Genomic DNA, 27,344 nt, shown 5'->3' with positions numbered 1-27,344 from the left:
AACCGGCAATGTAATTAGCATGCCGAATATTACTTGGAATGTGAATTGGAACGAAATCGCCAATAGATAAGACCATTTTACGATTTGGGCCCAAGTTAGAAGCAGAGCCTAAGGTGTAAATTATCGATAGTCCATATCTCGGAAACTATAAGAGATAATGCAATTTGGCAACCGGCAATGTAATTAGCATGCCGAATATTACTTGGAATGTGAATTGGAACGAAATCGCCAATAGATAAGACCATTTTACAATTTGGGCCCAAGTTAGAAGCAGAGCCTAAGGTGTAAATTATTGATAGTCCATATCTCGGAAACTATAAGAGATAATGCAATTTCGCAACCGGCAATGTAATTAGCATGCCGAATATTACTTGGAGTGTGAATTGGAACGAAATCGCCAATAGGTAAGACCATTTTACAATTTGGGCCCAAGTTAGAAGCAGAGCCTAAGGTGTAAATTATCGATAGTCCATATCTCGGAAACTATAAGAGATAATGCAATTTGGCAACCGGAAATGTAATTAGCATGCCGAATATTACTTGGAATGTGAATTGGAACGAAATCGCCAATAGATAAGGCCATTTTACAATTAGGGCCCAAGTTAGAAGCAGAGCCTAAGGTGTAAATTATCGATAGTCCATATCTCGGAAACTATAAGAGATAATGCAATTTGGCAACCGGCAATGTAATTAGCATGCCGAATGTTACTTGGAATGTGAATTGGAACGAAATCGCCAATAGATAAGACCATTTTACAATTTGGGCCCAAGTTAGAAGCAGAGCCTAAGGTGTAAATTATTGATAGTCCATATCTCGGAAACTATAAGAGATAATGCAATTTGGCAACCGGCAATGTAATTAGCATGCCGAATATTACTCGGAATGTGAATTGGAACGAAATCGCCAATAGGTAAGACCATTTTACAATTTGGGCCCAAGTTAGAAGCAGAGCCTAAGGTGTAAATTATCGATAGTCCATATCTCGGAAACTATAAGAGATAATGCAATTTGGCAACCGGCAATGTAATTAGCATGCCGAATATTAATTGGAATGTGAATTGGAACGAAATCGCCAATAGGTAAGACCATTTTACAATTTGGGCCCAAGTTAGAAGCAGAGCCTAAGGTGTAAATTATCGATAGTCCATATCTCGGAAACTATAAGAGATAATGCAATTTGGCAACCGGCAATGTAATTAGCATGCCGAATATTACTTGGAATGTGAATTGGAACGAAATCGCCAATAGATAAGACCATTTTACAATTTGGGCCCAAGTTAGAAGCAGAGCCTAAGGTGTAAATTATCGATAGTCCATATCTCGGAAACTATAAGAGATAATGCAATTTGGCAACCGGCAATGTAATTAGCATGCCGAATATTACTTGGAATGTGAATTGGAACGAAATCGCCAATAGATAAGACCATTTTACCATTTGGGCCCAAGTTAGAAGCAGAGCCTAAGGTATAAATTATCGATAGTCCATATCTCGGAAACTATAAGAGGTAATGCAATTTGGCAACCGGCAATATAATTAGCATGCCGAATATTACTTGGAATGTGAATTGGAACGAAATCGCCAATAGATAAGACCATTTTACAATTTGGGCCCAAGTTAGAAGCAGAGCCTAAGGTGTAAATTATTGATAGTCCATATCTCGGAAACTATAAGAGATAATGCAATTTCGCAACCGGCAATGTAATTAGCATGCCGAATATTACTTGGAGTGTGAATTGGAACGAAATCGCCAATAGATAAGACCATTTTACAATTTGGGCCCAAGTTAGAAGCAGAGCCTAAGGTGTAAATTATCGATAGTCCATATCTCGGAAACTATAAGAGATAATGCAATTTGGCAACCGGCAATGTAATTAGCATGCCGAATATTACTTGGAATGTGAATTGGAACGAAATCGCCAATAGATAAGGCCATTTTACAATTTGGGCCCAAGTTAGAAGCAGAGCCTAAGGTGTAAATTATCGATAGTCCATATCTCGGAAACTATAAGAGATAATGCAAATTGGCAACCGGCAATGTAATTAGCATGCCGAATATTACTTGGAATGTGAATTGGAACGAAATCGCCAATAGATAAGACCATTTTACAATTTGGGCCCAAGTTAGAAGCAGAGCCTAAGGTGTAAATTATTGATAGTCCATATCTCGGAAACTATAAGAGATAATGCAATTTCGCAACCGGCAATGTAATTAGCATGCCGAATATTACTTGGAGTGTGAATTGGAACGAAATCGCCAATAGGTAAGACCATTTTACAATTTGGGCCCAAGTTAGAAGCAGAGCCTAAGGTGTAAATTATCGATAGTCCATATCTCGGAAACTATAAGAGATAATGCAATTTGGCAACCGGAAATGTAATTAGCATGCCGAATATTACTTGGAATGTGAATTGGAACGAAATCGCCAATAGATAAGGCCATTTTACAATTAGGGCCCAAGTTAGAAGCAGAGCCTAAGGTGTAAATTATCGATAGTCCATATCTCGGAAACTATAAGAGATAATGCAATTTGGCAACCGGCAATGTAATTAGCATGCCGAATGTTACTTGGAATGTGAATTGGAACGAAATCGCCAATAGATAAGACCATTTTACAATTTGGGCCCAAGTTAGAAGCAGAGCCTAAGGTGTAAATTATTGATAGTCCATATCTCGGAAACTATAAGAGATAATGCAATTTGGCAACCGGCAATGTAATTAGCATGCCGAATATTACTCGGAATGTGAATTGGAACGAAATCGCCAATAGGTAAGACCATTTTACAATTTGGGCCCAAGTTAGAAGCAGAGCCTAAGGTGTAAATTATCGATAGTCCATATCTCGGAAACTATAAGAGATAATGCAATTTGGCAACCGGCAATGTAATTAGCATGCCGAATATTAATTGGAATGTGAATTGGAACGAAATCGCCAATAGGTAAGACCATTTTACAATTTGGGCCCAAGTTAGAAGCAGAGCCTAAGGTGTAAATTATCGATAGTCCATATCTCGGAAACAATAAGAGATAATGCAATTTGGCAACCGGCAATGTAATTAGCATGCCGAATATTACTTGGAATGTGAATTGGAACGAAATCGCCAATAGATAAGACCATTTTACAATTTGGGCCCAAGTTAGAAGCAGAGCCTAAGGTGTAAATTATCGATAGTCCATATCTCGGAAACTATAAGAGATAATTCAATATGGCAACCGGCAATGTAATTAGCATGCCGAATATTACTTGGAATGTGAATTGGAACGAAATCGCCAATAGATAAGACCATTTTACAATTTGGGCCCAAGCTAGAAGCAGAGCTTAAGGTGTAAATTATTGATAGTCCATATCTCGGAAACTATAAGAGATAATGCAATTTGGCAACCGGCAATGTAATTAGCATGCCGAATATTACTTGGAATGTGAATTGGAACGAAATCGCCAATAGATAAGACCATTTTACAATTTGGGCCCAAGCTAGAAGCAGAGCTTAAGGTGTAAATTATTGATAGTCCATATCTCGGAAACTATAAGAGATAATGCAATTTGGCAACCGGCAATGTAATTAGCATGCCGAATATTACTTGGAATGTGAATTGGAACGAAATCGCCAATAGATAAGACCATTTTACAATTTGGGCCCAAGTTAGAAGCAGAGCCTAAGGTGTAAATTATCGATAGTCCATATCTCGGAAACTATAAGAGATAATGCAATTTGGCAACCGGAAATGTAATTAGCATGCCGAATATTACTTGGAATGTGAATTGGAACGAAATCGCCAATAGATAAGGCCATTTTACAATTAGGGCCCAAGTTAGAAGCAGAGCCTAAGGTGTAAATTATCGATAGTCCATATCTCGGAAACTATAAGAGATAATGCAATTTGGCAACCGGCAATGTAATTAGCATGCCGAATGTTACTTGGAATGTGAATTGGAACGAAATCGCCAATAGATAAGACCATTTTACAATTTGGGCCCAAGTTAGAAGCAGAGCCTAAGGTGTAAATTATTGATAGTCCATATCTCGGAAACTATAAGAGATAATGCAATTTGGCAACCGGCAATGTAATTAGCATGCCGAATATTACTCGGAATGTGAATTGGAACGAAATCGCCAATAGGTAAGACCATTTTACAATTTGGGCCCAAGTTAGAAGCAGAGCCTAAGGTGTAAATTATCGATAGTCCATATCTCGGAAACTATAAGAGATAATGCAATTTGGCAACCGGCAATGTAATTAGCATGCCGAATATTAATTGGAATGTGAATTGGAACGAAATCGCCAATAGGTAAGACCATTTTACAATTTGGGCCCAAGTTAGAAGCAGAGCCTAAGGTGTAAATTATCGATAGTCCATATCTCGGAAACAATAAGAGATAATGCAATTTGGCAACCGGCAATGTAATTAGCATGCCGAATATTACTTGGAATGTGAATTGGAACGAAATCGCCAATAGATAAGACCATTTTACAATTTGGGCCCAAGTTAGAAGCAGAGCCTAAGGTGTAAATTATCGATAGTCCATATCTCGGAAACTATAAGAGATAATTCAATTTGGCAACCGGCAATGTAATTAGCATGCCGAATATTACTTGGAATGTGAATTGGAACGAAATCGCCAATAGATAAGACCATTTTACAATTTGGGCCCAAGCTAGAAGCAGAGCTTAAGGTGTAAATTATTGATAGTCCATATCTCGGAAACTATAAGAGATAATGCAATTTGGCAACCGGCAATGTAATTAGCATGCCGAATATTACTTGGAATGTGAATTGGAACGAAATCGCCAATAGATAAGACCATTTTACAATTTGGGCCCAAGTTAGAAGCAGAGCCTAAGGTGTAAATTATCGATAGTCCATATCTCGGAAACTATAAGAGATAATGCAATTTGGCAACCGGCAATGTAATTAGCATGCCGAATATTACTTGGAATGTGAATTGGAACGAAATCGCCAATAGATAAGACCATTTTACAATTTGGGCCCAAGTTAGAAGCAGAGCCTAAGGTGTAAATTATCGATAGTCCATATCTCGGAAACTATAAGAGATAATGCAATTTGGCAACCGGCAATGTAATTAGCATGCCGAATATTACTTGGAATGTGAATTGGAACGAAATCGCCAATAGATAAGACCATTTTACCATTTGGGCCCAAGTTAGAAGCAGAGCCTAAGGTATAAATTATCGATAGTCCATATCTCGGAAACTATAAGAGGTAATGCAATTTGGCAACCGGCAATATAATTAGCATGCCGAATATTACTTGGAATGTGAATTGGAACGAAATCGCCAATAGATAAGACCATTTTACAATTTGGGCCCAAGTTAGAAGCAGAGCCTAAGGTGTAAATTATTGATAGTCCATATCTCGGAAACTATAAGATATAATGCAATTTCGCAACCGGCAATGTAATTAGCATGCCGAATATTACTTGGAGTGTGAATTGGAACGAAATCGCCAATAGATAAGACCATTTTACAATTTGGGCCCAAGTTAGAAGCAGAGCCTAAGGTGTAAATTATCGATAGTCCATATCTCGGAAACTATAAGAGATAATGCAATTTGGCAACCGGCAATGTAATTAGCATGCCGAATATTACTTGGAATGTGAATTGGAACGAAATCGCCAATAGATAAGGCCATTTTACAATTTGGGCCCAAGTTAGAAGCAGAGCCTAAGGTGTAAATTATCGATAGTCCATATCTCGGAAACTATAAGAGATAATGCAAATTGGCAACCGGCAATGTAATTAGCATGCCGAATATTACTTGGAATGTGAATTGGAACGAAATCGCCAATAGATAAGACCATTTTACAATTTGGGCCCAAGTTAGAAGCAGAGCCTAAGGTGTAAATTATCGATAGTCCATATCTCGGAAACTATAAGAGATAATGCAACTTGGCAACCGGCAATGTAATTAGCGTGCCGAATATTACTTGGAATGTGAATTGGAACGAAATCGCCAATAGATAAGACCATTTTACAATTTGGGCCCAAGTTAGAAGCAGAGCCTAAGGTGTAAATTATCGATAGTCCATATCTCGGAAACTATAAGAGATAATGCAATTTGGCAACCGGCAATGTAATTAGCATGCCGAATATTACTTGGAATGTGAATTGGAACGAAATCGCCAATAGATAAGACCATTTTACAATTTGGGCCCAAGTTAGAAGCAGAGCCTAAGGTGTAAATTATCGATAGTCCATATCTCGGAAACTATAGGAGATAATGCAATTTGGCAACCGGCAATGTAATTAGCATGCCGAATATTACTTGGAATGTGAATTGGAACGAAATCGCCAATAGATAAGACCATTTTACAATTTGCGCCCAAGTTAGAAGCAGAGCCTAAGATGTAAATTATCGATAGTCCATATCTCGGAAACTATAAGAGATAATGCAATTTGGCAACCGGCAATGTAATTAGCATGCCGAATATTACTTGGAATGTGAATTGGAACGAAATCGCCAATAGATAAGGCCATTTTACAATTAGGGCCCAAGTTAGAAGCAGAGCCTAAGGTGTAAATTATCGATAGTCCATATCTCGGAAACTATAAGAGATAATGCAATTTGGCAACCGGCAATGTAATTAGCATGCCGAATGTTACTTGGAATGTGAATTGGAACGAAATCGCCAATAGATAAGACCATTTTACAATTTGGGCCCAAGTTAGAAGCAGAGCCTAAGGTGTAAATTATTGATAGTCCATATCTCGGAAACTATAAGAGATAATGCAATTTGGCAACCGGCAATGTAATTAGCATGCCGAATATTACTTGGAATGTGAATTGGAACGAAATCGCCAATAGAGAAGACCATTTTACAATTTGGGCCCAAGTTAGAAGCAGAGCCTAAGGTGTAAATTATCGATAGTCCATATCTCGGAAACTATAAGAGATAATGCAATTTGGCAACCGGCAATGTAATTAGCATGCCGAATATTACTTGGAATGTGAATTGGAACGAAATCGCCAATAGATAAGACCATTTTACAATTTGGGCCCAAGTTAGAAGCAGAGCCTAAGGTGTAAATTATTGATAGTCCATATCTCGGAAACTATAAGAGATAATGCAATTTCGCAACCGGCAATGTAATTAGCATGCCGAATATCACTTGGAATGTGAATTGGGATGAAATCGCCAATAGATAAGACCATTTTACAATTTGGGCCCAAGTTAGAAGCAGAGCCTAAGGTGTAAATTATCGATAGTCCATATCTCGGAAACTATAAGAGATAATGCAATTTGGCAACCGGCAATGTAATTAGCATGCCGAATATTACTTGGAATGTGAATTGGAACGAAATCGCCAATAGATAAGACCATTTTACAATTTGGGCCCAAGTTAGAAGCAGAGCCTAAGATGTAAATTATCGATAGTCCATATCTCGGAAACTATAAGAGATAATGCAATTTGGCAACCGGCAATGTAATTAGCATGCCGAATATTACTTGGAATGTGAATTGGAACGAAATCGCCAATAGATAAGACCATTTTACGATTTGGGCCCAAGTTAGAAGCACAGCCTAAGGTGTAAATTATCGATAGTCCATATCTCGGAAACTATAAGAGATAATGCAATTTGGCAACCGGCAATGTAATTAGCATGCCGAATATTACTTGGAATGTGAATTGGAACGAAATCGCCAATAGATAAGACCATTTTACAATTTGGGCCCAAGTTAGAAGCAGAGCCTAAGGTGTAAATTATTGATAGTCCATATCTCGGAAACTATAAGAGATAATGCAATTTCGCAACCGGCAATGTAATTAGCATGCCGAATATTACTTGGAGTGTGAATTGGAACGAAATCGCCAATAGGTAAGACCATTTTACAATTTGGGCCCAAGTTAGAAGCAGAGCCTAAGGTGTAAATTATCGATAGTCCATATCTCGGAAACTATAAGAGATAATGCAATTTGGCAACCGGCAATGTAATTAGCATGCCGAATATTACTTGGAATGTGAATTGGAACGAAATCGCCAATAGATAAGGCCATTTTACAATTAGGGCCCAAGTTAGAAGCAGAGCCTAAGGTGTAAATTATCGATAGTCCATATCTCGGAAACTATAAGAGATAATGCAATTTGGCAACCGGCAATGTAATTAGCATGCCGAATGTTACTTGGAATGTGAATTGGAACGAAATCGCCAATAGATAAGACCATTTTACAATTTGGGCCCAAGTTAGAAGCAGAGCCTAAGGTGTAAATTATTGATAGTCCATATCTCGGAAACTATAAGAGATAATGCAATTTGGCAACCGGCAATGTAATTAGCATGCCGAATATTACTCGGAATGTGAATTGGAACGAAATCGCCAATAGGTAAGACCATTTTACAATTTGGGCCCAAGTTAGAAGCAGAGCCTAAGGTGTAAATTATCGATAGTCCATATCTCGGAAACTATAAGAGATAATGCAATTTGGCCACCGGCAATGTAATTAGCATGCCGAATATTACTTGGAATGTGAATTGGAACGAAATCGCCAATAGATAAGACCATTTTACAATTTGGGCCCAAGTTAAAAGCAGAGCCTAAGGTGTAAATTATCGATAGTCCATATCTCGGAAACTATAAGAGATAATGCAATTTGGCAACCGGCAATGTAATTAGCATGCCGAATATTAATTGGAATGTGAATTGGAACGAAATCGCCAATAGGTAAGACCATTTTACAATTTGGGCCCAAGTTAGAAACAGAGCCTAAGGTGTAAATTATCGATAGTCCATATCTCGGAAACAATAAGAGATAATGCAATTTGGCAACCGGCAATGTAATTAGCATGCCGAATATTACTTGGAATGTGAATTGGAACGAAATCGCCAATAGATAAGACCATTTTACAATTTGGGCCCAAGTTAGAAGCAGAGCCTAAGGTGTAAATTATCGATAGTCCATATCTCGGAAACTATAAGAGATAATTCAATTTGGCAACCGGCAATGTAATTAGCATGCCGAATATTACTTGGAATGTGAATTGGAACGAAATCGCCAATAGAGAAGACCATTTTACAATTTGGGCCCAAGTTAGAAGCAGAGCCTAAGGTGTAAATTATCGATAGTCCATATCTCGGAAACTATAAGAGATAATGCAATTTGGCAACCGGCAATGTAATTAGCATGCCGAATATTACTTGGAATGTGAATTGGAACGAAATCGCCAATAGAGAAGACCATTTTACAATTTGGGCCCAAGTTAGAAGCAGAGACTAAGGTGTAAATTATCGATAGTCCATATCTCGGAAACTATAAGAGATAATGCAATTTGGCAACCGGCAATGTAATTAGCATGCCGAATATTACTTGGAATGTGAATTGGAACGAAATCGCCAATAGATAAGACCATTTTACAATTTGGGCCCAAGTTAGAAGCAGAGCCTAAGGTGTAAATTATCGATAGTCCATATCTCGGAAATTATAAGAGATAATGCAATTTGGCAACCGGCAATGTAATTAGCATGCCGAATATTACTTGGAATGTGAATTGGAACGAAATCGCCAATAGAGAAGACCATTTTACAATTTGGGCCCAAGTTAGAAGCAGAGCCTAAGGTGTAAATTATCGATAGTCCATATCTCGGAAACTATAAGAGATAATGCAATTTGGCAACCGGCAATGTAATTAGCATGCCGAATATTACTTGGAATGTGAATTGGAACGAAAACGCCAATAGATAAGACCATTTTACAATTTGGGCCCAAGTTAGAAGCAGAGCCTAAGGTGTAAATTATCGATAGTCCATATCTCGGAAACTATAAGAGATAATGCAATTTGGCAACCGGCAATGTAATTAGCATGCCGAATATTACTTGGAATGTGAATTGGAACGAAATCGCCAATAGATAAGACCATTTTACAATTTGGGCCCAAGTTAGAAGCAGAGCCTAAGGTGTAAATTATCGATAGTCCATATCTCGGAAACTATAAGAGATAATGCAATTTGGCAACCGGCAATGTAATTAGAATGCCGAATATTACTTGGAATGTGAATTGGAACGAAATCGCCAATAGATAAGACCATTTTACAATTTGGGCCCAAGTTAGAAGCAGAGCCTAAGGTGTAAATTATCGATAGTCCATATCTAGGAAACTATAAGAGATAATGCAATTTGGCAACCGGCAATGTAATTAGCATGCCGAATATTACTTGGAATGTGAATTGGAACGAAATCGCCAATAGATAAGACCATTTTACAATTTGGGCCCAAGTTAGAAGCAGAGCCTAAGGTGTAAATTATTGATAGTCCATATCTCGGAAACTATAAGAGATAATGCAATTTCGCAACCGGCAATGTAATTAGCATGCCGAATATCACTTGGAATGTGAATTGGGATGAAATCGCCAATAGATAAGACCATTTTACAATTTGGGCCCAAGTTAGAAGCAGAGCCTAAGGTGTAAATTATCGATAGTCCATATCTCGGAAACTATAAGAGATAATGCAATTTGGCAACCGGCAATGTAATTAGCATGCCGAATATTACTTGGAATGTGAATTGGAACGAAATCGCCAATAGATAAGACCATTTTACAATTTGGGCCCAAGTTAGAAGCAGAGCCTAAGATGTAAATTATCGATAGTCCATATCTCGGAAACTATAAGAGATAATGCAATTTGGCAACCGGCAATGTAATTAGCATGCCGAATATTACTTGGAATGTGAATTGGAACGAAATCGCCAATAGATAAGACCATTTTACGATTTGGGCCCAAGTTAGAAGCAGAGCCTAAGGTGTAAATTATCGATAGTCCATATCTCGGAAACTATAAGAGATAATGCAATTTGGCAACCGGCAATGTAATTAGCATGCCGAATATTACTTGGAATGTGAATTGGAACGAAATCGCCAATAGATAAGACCATTTTACAATTTGGGCCCAAGTTAGAAGCAGAGCCTAAGGTGTAAATTATTGATAGTCCATATCTCGGAAACTATAAGAGATAATGCAATTTCGCAACCGGCAATGTAATTAGCATGCCGAATATTACTTGGAGTGTGAATTGGAACGAAATCGCCAATAGGTAAGACCATTTTACAATTTGGGCCCAAGTTAGAAGCAGAGCCTAAGGTGTAAATTATCGATAGTCCATATCTCGGAAACTATAAGAGATAATGCAATTTGGCAACCGGCAATGTAATTAGCATGCCGAATATTACTTGGAATGTGAATTGGAACGAAATCGCCAATAGATAAGGCCATTTTACAATTAGGGCCCAAGTTAGAAGCAGAGCCTAAGGTGTAAATTATCGATAGTCCATATCTCGGAAACTATAAGAGATAATGCAATTTGGCAACCGGCAATGTAATTAGCATGCCGAATGTTACTTGGAATGTGAATTGGAACGAAATCGCCAATAGATAAGACCATTTTACAATTTGGGCCCAAGTTAGAAGCAGAGCCTAAGGTGTAAATTATTGATAGTCCATATCTCGGAAACTATAAGAGATAATGCAATTTGGCAACCGGCAATGTAATTAGCATGCCGAATATTACTCGGAATGTGAATTGGAACGAAATCGCCAATAGGTAAGACCATTTTACAATTTGGGCCCAAGTTAGAAGCAGAGCCTAAGGTGTAAATTATCGATAGTCCATATCTCGGAAACTATAAGAGATAATGCAATTTGGCCACCGGCAATGTAATTAGCATGCCGAATATTACTTGGAATGTGAATTGGAACGAAATCGCCAATAGATAAGACCATTTTACAATTTGGGCCCAAGTTAAAAGCAGAGCCTAAGGTGTAAATTATCGATAGTCCATATCTCGGAAACTATAAGAGATAATGCAATTTGGCAACCGGCAATGTAATTAGCATGCCGAATATTAATTGGAATGTGAATTGGAACGAAATCGCCAATAGGTAAGACCATTTTACAATTTGGGCCCAAGTTAGAAACAGAGCCTAAGGTGTAAATTATCGATAGTCCATATCTCGGAAACAATAAGAGATAATACAATTTGGCAACCGGCAATGTAATTAGCATGCCGAATATTACTTGGAATGTGAATTGGAACGAAATCGCCAATAGATAAGACCATTTTACAATTTGGGCCCAAGTTAGAAGCAGAGCCTAAGGTGTAAATTATCGATAGTCCATAGCTCGGAAACTATAAGAGATAATTCAATTTGGCAAACGGCAATGTAATTAGCATGCCGAATATTACTTGGAATGTGAATTGGAACGAAATCGCCAATAGATAAGACCATTTTACAATTTGGGCCCAAGTTAGAAGCAGAGCTTAAGGTGTAAATTATTGATAGTCCATATCTCGGAAACTATAAGAGATAATGCAATTTGGCACCCGGCAATGTAATTAGCATGCCGAATATTACTTGGAATGTGAATTGGAACGAAATCGCCAATAGATAAGACCATTTTACAATTTGGGCCCAAGTTAGAAGCAGAGCCTAAGATGTAAATTATCGATAGTCCATATCTCGGAAACTATAAGAGATAATGCAATTTGGCAACCGGCAACGTAATTAGCATGCCGAATATTACTTGGAATGTGAATTGGAACGAAATCGCCAATAGATAAGACCATTTTACAATTTGGGCCCAAGTTAGAAGCAGAGCCTAAGGTGTAAATTATCGATAGTCCATATCTCGGAAACTATAAGAGATAATTCAATTTGGCTACCGGCAATGTAATTAGCAGGCCGAATATTACTTGGAATGTGAATTGGAACGAAATCGCCAATAGATAAGACCATTTTACAATTTGGGCCCAAGTTAGAAGCAGAGCTTAAGGTGTAAATTATTGATAGTCCATATCTCGGAAACTATAAGAGATAATGCAATTTGGCAACGGGCAATGTAATTAGCATGCCGAATATTACTTGGAATGTGAATTGGAACGAAATCGCCAATAGATAAGACCATTTTACAATTTGGGCCCAAGTTAGAAGCAGAGCCTAAGATGTAAATTATCGATAGTCCATATCTCGGAAACTATAAGAGATAATGCAATTTGGCAACCGGCAATGTAATTAGCATGCCGAATATTACTTGGAATGTGAATTGGAACGAAATCGCCAATAGATAAGACCATTTTACAATTTGGGCCCAAGTTAGAAGCAGAGCCTAAGGTGTAAATTATCGATAGTCCATATCTCGGAAACTATAAGAGATAATGCAATTTGACAACCGGCAATGTAATTAGCATGCCGAATATTACTTGGAATGTGAATTGGAACGAAATCGCCAATAGATAAGACCATTTTACAATTTGGGCCCAAGTTAGAAGCAGAGCCTAAGGTGTAAAATATCGATAGTCCATATCTCGGAAACTATAAGAGTTAATGCAATTTGGCAACCGGCAATGTAATTAGCATGCCGAATATTACTTGGAATGTGAATTGGAACGAAATCGCCAATAGATAAGACCATTTTACAATTTGGGCCCAAGTTAGAAGCAGAGCCTAAGGTGTAAATTATCGATAGTCCATATCTCGGAAACTATAAGAGATAATGCAATTTGGCAACCGGCAATGTAATTAGCATGCCGAATATTACTTGGAATGTGAATTGGAACGAAATCGCCAATAGATAAGACCATTTTACGATTTGGGCCCAAGTTAGAAGCAGAGCCTAAGGTGTAAATTATCGATAGTCCATATCTCGGAAACTATAAGAGATAATGCAATTTGGCAACCGGCAATGTAATTAGCATGCCGAATATTACTTGGAATGTGAATTGGAACGAAATCGCCAATAGATAAGACCATTTTACAATTTGGGCCCAAGTTAGAAGCAGAGCCTAAGGTGTAAATTATTGATAGTCCATATCTCGGAAACTATAAGAGATAATGCAATTTCGCAACCGGCAATGTAATTAGCATGCCGAATATTACTTGGAGTGTGAATTGGAACGAAATCGCCAATAGGTAAGACCATTTTACAATTTGGGCCCAAGTTAGAAGCAGAGCCTAAGGTGTAAATTATCGATAGTCCATATCTCGGAAACTATAAGAGATAATGCAATTTGGCAACCGGAAATGTAATTAGCATGCCGAATATTACTTGGAATGTGAATTGGAACGAAATCGCCAATAGATAAGGCCATTTTACAATTAGGGCCCAAGTTAGAAGCAGAGCCTAAGGTGTAAATTATCGATAGTCCATATCTCGGAAACTATAAGAGATAATGCAATTTGGCAACCGGCAATGTAATTAGCATGCCGAATGTTACTTGGAATGTGAATTGGAACGAAATCGCCAATAGATAAGACCATTTTACAATTTGGGCCCAAGTTAGAAGCAGAGCCTAAGGTGTAAATTATTGATAGTCCATATCTCGGAAACTATAAGAGATAATGCAATTTGGCAACCGGCAATGTAATTAGCATGCCGAATATTACTCGGAATGTGAATTGGAACGAAATCGCCAATAGGTAAGACCATTTTACAATTTGGGCCCAAGTTAGAAGCAGAGCCTAAGGTGTAAATTATCGATAGTCCATATCTCGGAAACTATAAGAGATAATGCAATTTGGCAACCGGCAATGTAATTAGCATGCCGAATATTAATTGGAATGTGAATTGGAACGAAATCGCCAATAGGTAAGACCATTTTACAATTTGGGCCCAAGTTAGAAGCAGAGCCTAAGGTGTAAATTATCGATAGTCCATATCTCGGAAACAATAAGAGATAATGCAATTTGGCAACCGGCAATGTAATTAGCATGCCGAATATTACTTGGAATGTGAATTGGAACGAAATCGCCAATAGATAAGACCATTTTACAATTTGGGCCCAAGTTAGAAGCAGAGCCTAAGGTGTAAATTATCGATAGTCCATATCTCGGAAACTATAAGAGATAATTCAATTTGGCAACCGGCAATGTAATTAGCATGCCGAATATTACTTGGAATGTGAATTGGAACGAAATCGCCAATAGATAAGACCATTTTACAATTTGGGCCCAAGCTAGAAGCAGAGCTTAAGGTGTAATTTATTGATAGTCCATATCTCGGAAACTATAAGAGATAATGCAATTTGGCAACCGGCAATGTAATTAGCATGCCGAATATTACTTGGAATGTGAATTGGAACGAAATCGCCAATAGATAAGACCATTTTACAATTTGGGCCCAAGTTAGAAGCAGAGCCTAAGGTGTAAATTATCGATAGTCCATATCTCGGAAACTATAAGAGATAATGCAATTTGGCAACCGGCAATGTAATTAGCATGCCGAATATTACTTGGAATGTGAATTGGAACGAAATCGCCAATAGATAAGACCATTTTACAATTTGGGCCCAAGTTAGAAGCAGAGCCTAAGGTGTAAATTATCGATAGTCCATATCTCGGAAACTATAAGAGATAATGCAATTTGGCAACCGGCAATGTAATTAGCATGCCGAATATTACTTGGAATGTGAATTGGAACGAAATCGCCAATAGATAAGACCATTTTACCATTTGGGCCCAAGTTAGAAGCAGAGCCTAAGGTATAAATTATCGATAGTCCATATCTCGGAAACTATAAGAGGTAATGCAATTTGGCAACCGGCAATATAATTAGCATGCCGAATATTACTTGGAATGTGAATTGGAACGAAATCGCCAATAGATAAGACCATTTTACAATTTGGGCCCAAGTTAGAAGCAGAGCCTAAGGTGTAAATTATTGATAGTCCATATCTCGGAAACTATAAGAGATAATGCAATTTCGCAACCGGCAATGTAATTAGCATGCCGAATATTACTTGGAGTGTGAATTGGAACGAAATCGCCAATAGATAAGACCATTTTACAATTTGGGCCCAAGTTAGAAGCAGAGCCTAAGGTGTAAATTATCGATAGTCCATATCTCGGAAACTATAAGAGATAATGCAATTTGGCAACCGGCAATGTAATTAGCATGCCGAATATTACTTGGAATGTGAATTGGAACGAAATCGCCAATAGATAAGGCCATTTTACAATTTGGGCCCAAGTTAGAAGCAGAGCCTAAGGTGTAAATTATCGATAGTCCATATCTCGGAAACTATAAGAGATAATGCAAATTGGCAACCGGCAATGTAATTAGCATGCCGAATATTACTTGGAATGTGAATTGGAACGAAATCGCCAATAGATAAGACCATTTTACAATTTGGGCCCAAGTTAGAAGCAGAGCCTAAGGTGTAAATTATCGATAGTCCATATCTCGGAAACTATAAGAGATAATGCAATTTGGCAACCGGCAATGTAATTAGCATGCCGAATATTACTTGGAATGTGAATTGGAACGAAATCGCCAATAGATAAGACCATTTTACAATTTGGGCCCAAGTTAGAAGCAGAGCCTAAGGTGTAAATTATCGATAGTCCATATCTCGGAAACTATAAGAGATAATGCAATTTGGCAACCGGCAATGTAATTAGCATGCCGAATATTACTTGGAATGTGAATTGGAACGAAATCGCCAATAGATAAGGCCATTTTACAATTTGGGCCCAAGTTAGAAGCAGAGCCTAAGGTGTAAATTATTGATAGTCCATATCTCGGAAACTATAAGAGATAATGCAATTTCGCAACCGGCAATGTAATTAGCATGCCGAATATCACTTGGAATGTGAATTGGGACGAAATCGCCAATAGATAAGACCATTTTACAATTTGGGCCCAAGTTAGAAGCAGAGCCTAAGGTGTAAATTATCGATAGTCCATATCTCGGAAACTATAGGAGATAATGCAATTTGGCAACCGGCAATGTAATTAGCATGCCGAATATTACTTGGAATGTGAATTGGAACGAAATCGCCAATAGATAAGACCATTATACAATTTGCGCCCAAGTTAGAAGCAGAGCCTAAGATGTAAATTATCGATAGTCCATATCTCGGAAACTATAAGAGATAATGCAATTTGGCAACCGGCAATGTAATTAGCATGCCGAATATTACTTGGAATGTGAATTGGAACGAAATCGCCAATAGATAAGGCCATTTTACAATTAGGGCCCAAGTTAGAAGCAGAGCCTAAGGTGTAAATTATCGATAGTCCATATCTCGGAAACTATAAGAGATAATGCAATTTGGCAACCGGCAATGTAATTAGCATGCCGAATGTTACTTGGAATGTGAATTGGAACGAAATCGCCAATAGATAAGACCATTTTACAATTTGGGCCCAAGTTAGAAGCAGAGCCTAAGGTGTAAATTATTGATAGTCCATATCTCGGAAACTATAAGAGATAATGCAATTTGGCAACCGGCAATGTAATTAGCATGCCGAATATTACTTGGAATGTGAATTGGAACGAAATCGCCAATAGATAAGGCCATTTTACAATTAGGGCCCAACTTAGAAGCAGAGCCTAAGGTGTAAATTATCGATAGTCCATATCTCGGAAACTATAAGAGATAATGCAGTTTGGCAACCGGCAATGTAATTAGCATGCCGAATGTTACTTGGAATGTGAATTGGAACGAAATCGCCAATAGATAAGACCATTTTACAATTTGGGCCCAAGTTAGAAGCAGAGCCTAAGGTGTAAATTATGGATAGTCCATATCTCGGAAACTATAAGAGATAATGCAATTTGGCAACAGGCAATGTAATTAGCATGCCGAATATTACTTGGAATGTGAATTGGAACGAAATCGCCAATAGGTAAGACCATTTTACAATTTGGGCCCAAGTTAGAAGCAGAGCCTAAGGTGTAAATTATCGATAGTCCATATCTCGGAAACTATAAGAGATAATGCAATTTGGCAACCGGCAATGTAATTAGCATGCCGAATATTACTTGGAATGTGAATTGGAACGAAATCGCCAATAGATAAGACCATTTTACAATTTGGGCCCAAGTTAGAAGCAGAGCCTAAGGTGTAAATTATCGATAGTCCATATCTCGGAAACTATAAGAGATAATGCAATTTGGCAACCGGCAATGTAATTAGCATGCCGAATATTAATTGGAATGTGAATTGGAACGAAATCGCCAATAGGTAAGACCATTTTACAATTTGGGCCCAAGTTAGAAGCAGAGCCTAAGGTGTAAATTATCGATAGTCCATATCTCGGAAACTATAAGAGATAATGCAATTTGGCAACCGGCAATGTAATTAGCATGCCGAATATTACTTGGAATGTGAATTGGAACGAAAACGCCAATAGATAAGACCATTTTACAATTTGGGCCCAAGTTAGAAGCAGAGCCTAAGGTGTAAATTATCGATAGTCCATATCTCGGAAACTATAAGAGATAATGCAATTTGGCAACCGGCAATGTAATTAGCATGCCGAATATTACTTGGAATGTGAATTGGAACGAAATCGCCAATAGATAAGACCATTTTACAATTTGGGCCCAAGTTAGAAGCAGAGCCTAAGGTGTAAATTATCGATAGTCCATATCTCGGAAACTATAAGAGATAATGCAATTTGGCAACCGGCAATGTAATTAGAATGCCGAATATTACTTGGAATGTGAATTGGAACGAAATCGCCAATAGATAAGACCATTTTACAATTTGGGCCCAAGTTAGAAGCAGAGCCTAAGGTGTAAATTATCGATAGTCCATATCTCGGAAACTATAAGAGATAATGCAATTTGGCAACCGGCAATGTAATTAGCATGCCGAATATTACTTGGAATGTGAATTGGAACGAAATCGCCAATAGGTAAGACCATTTTACAATTTGGGCCCAAGTTAGAAGCAGAGCCTAAGGTGTAAATTATCGATAGTCCATATCTCGGAAACTATAAGAGATAATGCAATTTGGCAACCGGCAATGTAATTAGCATGCCGAATATTACTTGGAATGTGAATTGGAACGAAATCGCCAATAGATAAGACCATTTTACAATTTGGGCCCAAGTTAGAAGCAGAGCCTAAGGTGTAAATTATCGATAGTCCATATCTCGGAAACTATAAGAGATAATGCAATTTGGCAACCGGCAATGTAATTAGCATGCCGAATATTAATTGGAATGTGAATTGGAACGAAATCGCCAATAGGTAAGACCATTTTACAATTTGGGCCCAAGTTAGAAGCAGAGCCTAAGGTGTAAATTATCGATAGTCCATATCTCGGAAACAATAAGAGATAATGCAATTTGGCAACCGGCAATGTAATTAGCATGCCGAATATTACTTGGAATGTGAATTGGAACGAAATCGCCAATAGATAAGACCATTTTACAATTTGGGCCCAAGTTAGAAGCAGAGCCTAAGGTGTAAATTATCGATAGTCCATATCTCGGAAACTATAAGAGATAATTCAATTTGGCAACCGGCAATGTAATTAGCATGCCGAATATTACTTGGAATGTGAATTGGAACGAAATCGCCAATAGATAAGACCATTTTACAATTTGGGCCCAAGTTAGAAGCAGAGCTTAAGATGTAAATTATTGATAGTCCATATCTCGGAAACTATAAGAGATAATGCAATTTGGCAACCGGCAATGTAATTAGCATGCCGAATATTACTTGGAATGTGAATTGGAACGAAATCGCCAATAGATAAGACCATTTTACAATTTGGGCCCAAGTTAGAAGCAGAGCCTAAGGTGTAAATTATCGATAGTCCATATCTCGGAAACTATAAGAGATAATGCAATTTGGCAACCGGCAATGTAATTAGCATGCCGAATATTACTTGGAATGTGAATTGGAACGAAATCGCCAATAGATAAGACCATTTTACAATTTGGACCCAAGTTAGAAGCAGAGCCTAAGGTGTAAATTATCGATAGTCCATATCTCGGAAACTATAAGAGATAATGCAATTTGGCAACCGGCAATGTAATTAGCATGCCGAATATTACTTGGAATGTGAATTGGAACGAAATCGCCAATAGATAAGACCATTTTACAATTTGGGCCCAAGTTAGAAGCAGAGCCTAAGGTGTAAATTATCGATAGTCCATATCTCGGAAACTATAAGAGATAATGCAATTTGGCAACCGGCAATGTAATTAGCATGCCGAATATTACTTGGAATGTGAATTGGAACGAAATCGCCAATAGATAAGGCCATTTTACAATTTGGGCCCAAGTTAGAAGCAGAGCCTAAGGTGTAAATTATTGATAGTCCATATCTCGGAAACTATAAGAGATAATGCAATTTCGCAACCAGCAATGTAATTAGCATGCCGAATATCACTTGGAATGTGAATTGGGACGAAATCGCCAATAGATAAGACCATTTTACAATTTGGGCCCAAGTTAGAAGCAGAGCCTAAGGTGTAAATTATCGATAGTCCATATCTCGGAAACTATAGGAGATAATGCAATTTGGCAACCGGCAATGTAATTAGCATGCCGAATATTACTTGGAATGTGAATTGGAACGAAATCGCCAATAGATAAGACCATTTTACAATTTGCGCCCAAGTTAGAAGCAGAGCCTAAGATGTAAATTATCGATAGTACATATCTCGGAAACTATAAGAGATAATGCAATTTGGCAACCGGCAATGTAATTAGCATGCCGAATATTACTTGGAATGTGAATTGGAACGAAATCGCCAATAGATAAGGCCATTTTACAATTAGGGCCCAAGTTAGAAGCAGAGCCTAAGGTGTAAATTATCGATAGTCCATATCTCGGAAACTATAAGAGATAATGCAATTTGGCAACCGGCAATGTAATTAGCATGCCGAATGTTACTTGGAATGTGAATTGGAACGAAATCGCCAATAGATAAGACCATTTTACAATTTGGGCCCAAGTTAGAAGCAGAGCCTAAGGTGTAAATTATTGATAGTCCATATCTCGGAAACTATAAGAGATAATGCAATTTGGCAACCGGCAATGTAATTAGCATGCCGAATATTACTTGGAATGTGAATTGGAACGAAATCGCCAATAGATAAGGCCATTTTACAATTAGGGCCCAAGTTAGAAGCAGAGCCTAAGGTGTAAATTATTGATAGTCCATATCTCGGAAACTATAAGAGATAATGCAATTTGGCAACCGGCAATGTAATTAGCATGCCGAATATTACTTGGAATGTGAATTGGAACGAAATCGCCAATAGATAAGGCCATTTTACAATTAGGGCCCAAGTTAGAAGCAGAGCCTAAGGTGTAAATTATTGATAGTCCATATCTCGGAAACTATAAGAGATAATGCAATTTGGCAACCGGCAATGTAATTAGCATGCCGAATATTACTTGGAATGTGAATTGGAACGAAATCGCCAATAGATAAGGCCATTTTACAATTTGGGCCCAAGTTAGAAGCAGAGCCTAAGGTGTAAATTATTGATAGTCCATATCTCGGAAACTATAAGAGATAATGCAATTTCGCAACCAGCAATGTAATTAGCATGCCGAATATCACTTGGAATGTGAATTGGGACGAAATCGCCAATAGATAAGACCATTTTACAATTTGGGCCCAAGTTAGAAGCAGAGCCTAAGGTGTAAATTATCGATAGTCCATATCTCGGAAACTATAGGAGATAATGCAATTTGGCAACCGGCAATGTAATTAGCATGCCGAATATTACTTGGAATGTGAATTGGAACGAAATCGCCAATAGATAAGACCATTTTACAATTTGCGCCCAAGTTAGAAGCAGAGCCTAATATGTAAATTATCGATAGTCCATATCTCGGAAACTATAAGAGATAATGCAATTTGGCAACCGGCAATGTAATTAGCATGCCGAATATTACTTGGAATGTGAATTGGAACGAAATCGCCAATAGATAAGGCCATTTTACAATTAGGGCCCAAGTTAGAAGCAGAGCCTAAGGTGTAAATTATCGATAGTCCATATCTCGGAAACTATAAGAGATAATGCAATTTGGCAACCGGCAATGTAATTAGCATGCCGAATGTTACTTGGAATGTGAATTGGAACGAAATCGCCAATAGATAAGACCATTTTACAATTTGGGCCCAAGTTAGAAGCAGAGCCTAAGGTGTAAATTATTGATAGTCCATATCTCGGAAACTATAAGAGATAATGCAATTTGGCAACCGGCAATGTAATTAGCATGCCGAATATTACTTGGAATGTGAATTGGAACGAAATCGCCAATAGATAAGGCCATTTTACAATTAGGGCCCAAGTTAGAAGCAGAGCCTAAGCTGTAAATTATCGATAGTCCATATCTCGGAAACTATAAGAGATAATGCAGTTTGGCAACCGGCAATGTAATTAGCATGCCGAATGTTACTTGGAATGTGAATTGGAACGAAATCGCCAATAGATAAGACCATTTTACAATTTGGGCCCAAGTTAGAAGCAGAGCCTAAGGTGTAAATTATGGATAGTCCATATCTCGGAAACTATAAGAGATAATGCAATTTGGCAACAGGCAATGTAATTAGCATGCCGAATATTACTTGGAATGTGAATTGGAACGAAATCGCCAATAGGTAAGACCATTTTACAATTTGGGCCCAAGTTAGAAGCAGAGCCTAAGGTGTAAATTATCGATAGTCCATATCTCGGAAACTATAAGAGATAATGCAATTTGGCAACCGGCAATGTAATTAGCATGCCGAATATTACTTGGAATGTGAATTGGAACGAAATCGCCAATAGATAAGACCATTTTACAATTTGGGCCCAAGTTAGAAGCAGAGCCTAAGGTGTAAATTATCGATAGTCCATATCTCGGAAACTATAAGAGATAATGCAAATTGGCAACCGGCAATGTAATTAGCATGCCGAATATTACTTGGAATGTGAATTGGAACGAAATCGCCAATAGATAAGATCATTTTACAATTTGGGCCCAAGTTAGAAGCAGAGCCTAAGGTGTAAATTATCGATAGTCCATATCTCGGAAACTATAAGAGATAATGCAATTTGGCAACCGGCAATGTAATTAGCATGCCGAATATTACTTGGAATGTGAATTGGAACGAAATCGCCAATAGATAAGACCATTTTACAATTTGGGCCCAAGTTAGAAGCAGAGCCTAGGGTGTAAATTATCGATAGTCCATATCTCGGAAACTATAAGAGATAATGCAATTTGGCAACCGGCAATGTAATTAGCATGCCGAATATTACTTGGAATGTGAATTGGAACGAAATCGCCAATAGATAAGGCCATTTTACAATTTGGGCCCAAGTTAGAAGCAGAGCCTAAGGTGTAAATTATTGATAGTCCATATCTCGGAAACTATAAGAGATAATGCAATTTCGCAACCAGCAATGTAATTAGCATGCCGAATATCACTTGGAATGTGAATTGGGACGAAATCGCCAATAGATAAGACCATTTTACAATTTGGGCCCAAGTTAGAAGCAGAGCCTAAGGTGTAAATTATCGATAGTCCATATCTCGGAAACTATAGGAGATAATGCAATTTGGCAACCGGCAATGTAATTAGCATGCCGAATATTACTTGGAATGTGAATTGGAACGAAATCGCCAATAGATAAGACCATTTTACAATTTGCGCCCAAGTTAGAAGCAGAGCCTAAGATGTAAATTATCGATAGTCCATATCTCGGAAACTATAAGAGATAATGCAATTTGGCAACCGGCAATGTAATTAGCATGCCGAATATTACTTGGAATGTGAATTGGAACGAAATCGCCAATAGATAAGGCCATTTTACAATTAGGGCCCAAGTTAGAAGCAGAGCCTAAGGTGTAAATTATCGATAGTCCATATCTCGGAAACTATAAGAGATAATGCAATTTGGCAACCGGCAATGTAATTAGCATGCCGAATGTTACTTGGAATGTGAATTGGAACGAAATCGCCAATAGATAAGACCATTTTACAATTTGGGCCCAAGTTAGAAGCAGAGCCTACGGTGTAAATTATTGATAGTCCATATCTCGGAAACTATAAGAGATAATGCAATTTGGCAACCGGCAATGTAATTAGCATGCCGAATATTACTTGGAATGTGAATTGGAACGAAATCGCCAATAGATAAGGCCATTTTACAATTAGGGCCCAAGTTAGAAGCAGAGCCTAAGGTGTAAATTATTGATAGTCCATATCTCGGAAACTATAAGAGATAATGCAATTTGGCAACCGGCAATGTAATTAGCATGCCGAATATTACTTGGAATGTGAATTGGAACGAAATCGCCAATAGATAAGGCCATTTTACAATTAGGGCCCAAGTTAGAAGCAGAGCCTAAGGTGTAAATTATTGATAGTCCATATCTCGGAAACTATAAGAGATAATGCAATTTGGCAACCGGCACTGTAATTAGCATGCCGAATATTACTTGGAATGTGAATTGGAACGAAATCGCCAATAGATAAGGCCATTTTACAATTTGGGCCCAAGTTAGAAGCAGAGCCTAAGGTGTAAATTATTGATAGTCCATATCTCGGAAACTATAAGAGATAATGCAATTTCGCAACCAGCAATGTAATTAGCATGCCGAATATCACTTGGAATGTGAATTGGGACGAAATCGCCAATAGATAAGACCATTTTACAATTTGGGCCCAAGTTAGAAGCAGAGCCTAAGGTGTAAATTATCGATAGTCCATATCTCGGAAACTATAGGAGATAATGCAATTTGGCAACCGGCAATGTAATTAGCATGCCGAATATTACTTGGAATGTGAATTGGAACGAAATCGCCAATAGATAAGGCCATTTTACAATTAGGGCCCAAGTTAGAAGCAGAGCCTAAGGTGTAAATTATCGATAGTCCATATCTCGGAAACTATAAGAGATAATGCAATTTGGCAACCGGCAATGTAATTAGCATGCCGAATGTTACTTGGAATGTGAATTGGAACGAAATCGCCAATAGATAAGACCATTTTACAATTTGGGCCCAAGTTAGAAGCAGAGCCTAAGGTGTAAATTATTGATAGTCCATATCTCGGAAACTATAAGAGATAATGCAATTTGGCAACCGGCAATGTAATTAGCATGCCGAATATTACTTGGAATGTGAATTGGAACGAAATCGCCAATAGATAAGGCCATTTTACAATTAGGGCCCAAGTTAGAAGCAGAGCCTAAGGTGTAAATTATCGATAGTCCATATCTCGGAAACTATAAGAGATAATGCAGTTTGGCAACCGGCAATGTAATTAGCATGCCGAATGTTACTTGGAATGTGAATTGGAACGAAATCGCCAATAGATAAGACCATTTTACAATTTGGGCCCAAGTTAGAAGCAGAGCCTAAGGTGTAAATTATGGATAGTCCATATCTCGGAAACTATAAGAGATAATGCAATTTGGCAACAGGCAATGTAATTAGCATGCCGAATATTACTTGGAATGTAAATTGGAACGAAATCGCCAATAGGTAAGACCATTTTACAATTTGGGCCCAAGTTAGAAGCAGAGCCTAAGGTGTAAATTATCGATAGTCCATATCTCGGAAACTATAAGAGATAATGCAATTTGGCAACCGGCAATGTAATTAGCATGCCGAATATTACTTGGAATGTGAATTGGAACGAAATCGCCAATAGATAAGACCATTTTACAATTTGGGCCCAAGTTAGAAGCAGAGCCTAAGGTGTAAATTATCGATAGTCCATATCTCGGAAACTATAAGAGATAATGCAATTTGGCAACCGGCAATGTAATTAGCATGCCGAATATTAATTGGAATGTGAATTGGAACGAAATCGCCAATAGGTAAGACCATTTTACAATTTGGGCCCAAGTTAGAAGCAGAGCCTAAGGTGTAAATTATCGATAGTCCATATCTCGGAAACTATAAGAGATAATGCAATTTGGCAACCGGCAATGTAATTAGCATGCCGAATATTACTTGGAATGTGAATTGGAACGAAAACGCCAATAGATAAGACCATTTTACAATTTGGGCCCAAGTTAGAAGCAGAGCCTAAGGTGTAAATTATCGATAGTCCATATCTCGGAAACTATAAGAGATAATGCAATTTGGCAACCGGCAATGTAATTAGCATGCCGAATATTACTTGGAATGTGAATTGGAACGAAATCGCCAATAGATAAGACCATTTTACAATTTGGGCCCAAGTTAGAAGCAGAGCCTAAGGTGTAAATTATCGATAGTCCATATCTCGGAAACTATAAGAGATAATGCAATTTGGCAACCGGCAATGTAATTAGAATGCCGAATATTACTTGGAATGTGAATTGGAACGAAATCGCCAATAGATAAGACCATTTTACAATTTGGGCCCAAGTTAGAAGTAGAGCCTAAGGTGTAAATTATCGATAGTCCATATCTCGGAAACTATAAGAGATAATGCAATTTGGCAACCGGCAATGTAATTAGCATGCCGAATATTACTTGGAATGTGAATTGGAACGAAATCGCCAATAGATAAGACCATTTTACAATTTGGGCCCAAGTTAGAAGCAGAGCCTAAGGTGTAAATTATTGATAGTCCATATCTCGGAAACTATAAGAGATAATGCAATTTCGCAACCGGCAATGTAATTAGCATGCCGAATATCACTTGGAATGTGAATTGGGATGAAATCGCCAATAGATAAGACCATTTTACAATTTGGGCCCAAGTTAGAAGCAGAGCCTAAGGTGTAAATTATCGATAGTCCATATCTCGGAAACTATAAGAGATAATGCAATTTCGCAACCAGCAATGTAATTAGCATGCCGAATATCACTTGGAATGTGAATTGGGACGAAATCGCCAATAGATAAGACCATTTTACAATTTGGGCCCAAGTTAGAAGCACAGCCTAAGGTGTAAATTATCGATAGTCCATATCTCGGAAACTATAAGAGATAATGCAATTTGGCAACCGGCAATGTAATTAGCATGCCGAATATTACTTGGAATGTGAATTGGAACGAAATCGCCAATAGATAAGACCATTTTACAATTTGGGCCCAAGTTAGAAGCAGAGCCTAAGGTGTAAATTATCGATAGTCCATATCTCGGAAACTATAAGAGATAATGCAATTTGGCAACCGGCAATGTAATTAGCATGCCGAATATTACTTGGAATGTGAATTGGAACGAAATCGCCAATAGATAAGTCCATTTTACAATTTGGGCCCAAGTTAGAAGCAGAGCCTAAGGTGTAAATTATTGATAGTCCATATCTCGGAAACTATAAGAGATAATGCAATTTCGCAACCAGCAATGTAATTAGCATGCCGAATATCACTTGGAATGTGAATTGGGACGAAATCGCCAATAGATAAGACCATTTTACAATTTGGGCCCAAGTTAGAAGCAGAGCCTAAGGTGTAAATTATCGATAGTCCATATCTCGGAAACTATAGGAGATAATGCAATTTGGCAACCGGCAATGTAATTAGCATGCCGAATATTACTTGGAATGTGAATTGGAACGAAATCGCCAATAGATAAGACCATTTTACAATTTGCGCCCAAGTTAGAAGCAGAGCCTAAGATGTAAATTATCGATAGTCCAT

The sequence above is a fragment of the Rhynchophorus ferrugineus genome, unplaced genomic scaffold (genome assembly GCF_030347505.1).
Source record: "Rhynchophorus ferrugineus isolate W39M unplaced genomic scaffold, kcgeb_rfMv2 rfM2, whole genome shotgun sequence".
Classification (NCBI taxonomy): Eukaryota; Metazoa; Arthropoda; class Insecta; order Coleoptera; family Curculionidae; genus Rhynchophorus; species Rhynchophorus ferrugineus.
Note: the sequence above shows the minus strand (reverse complement) of the source record.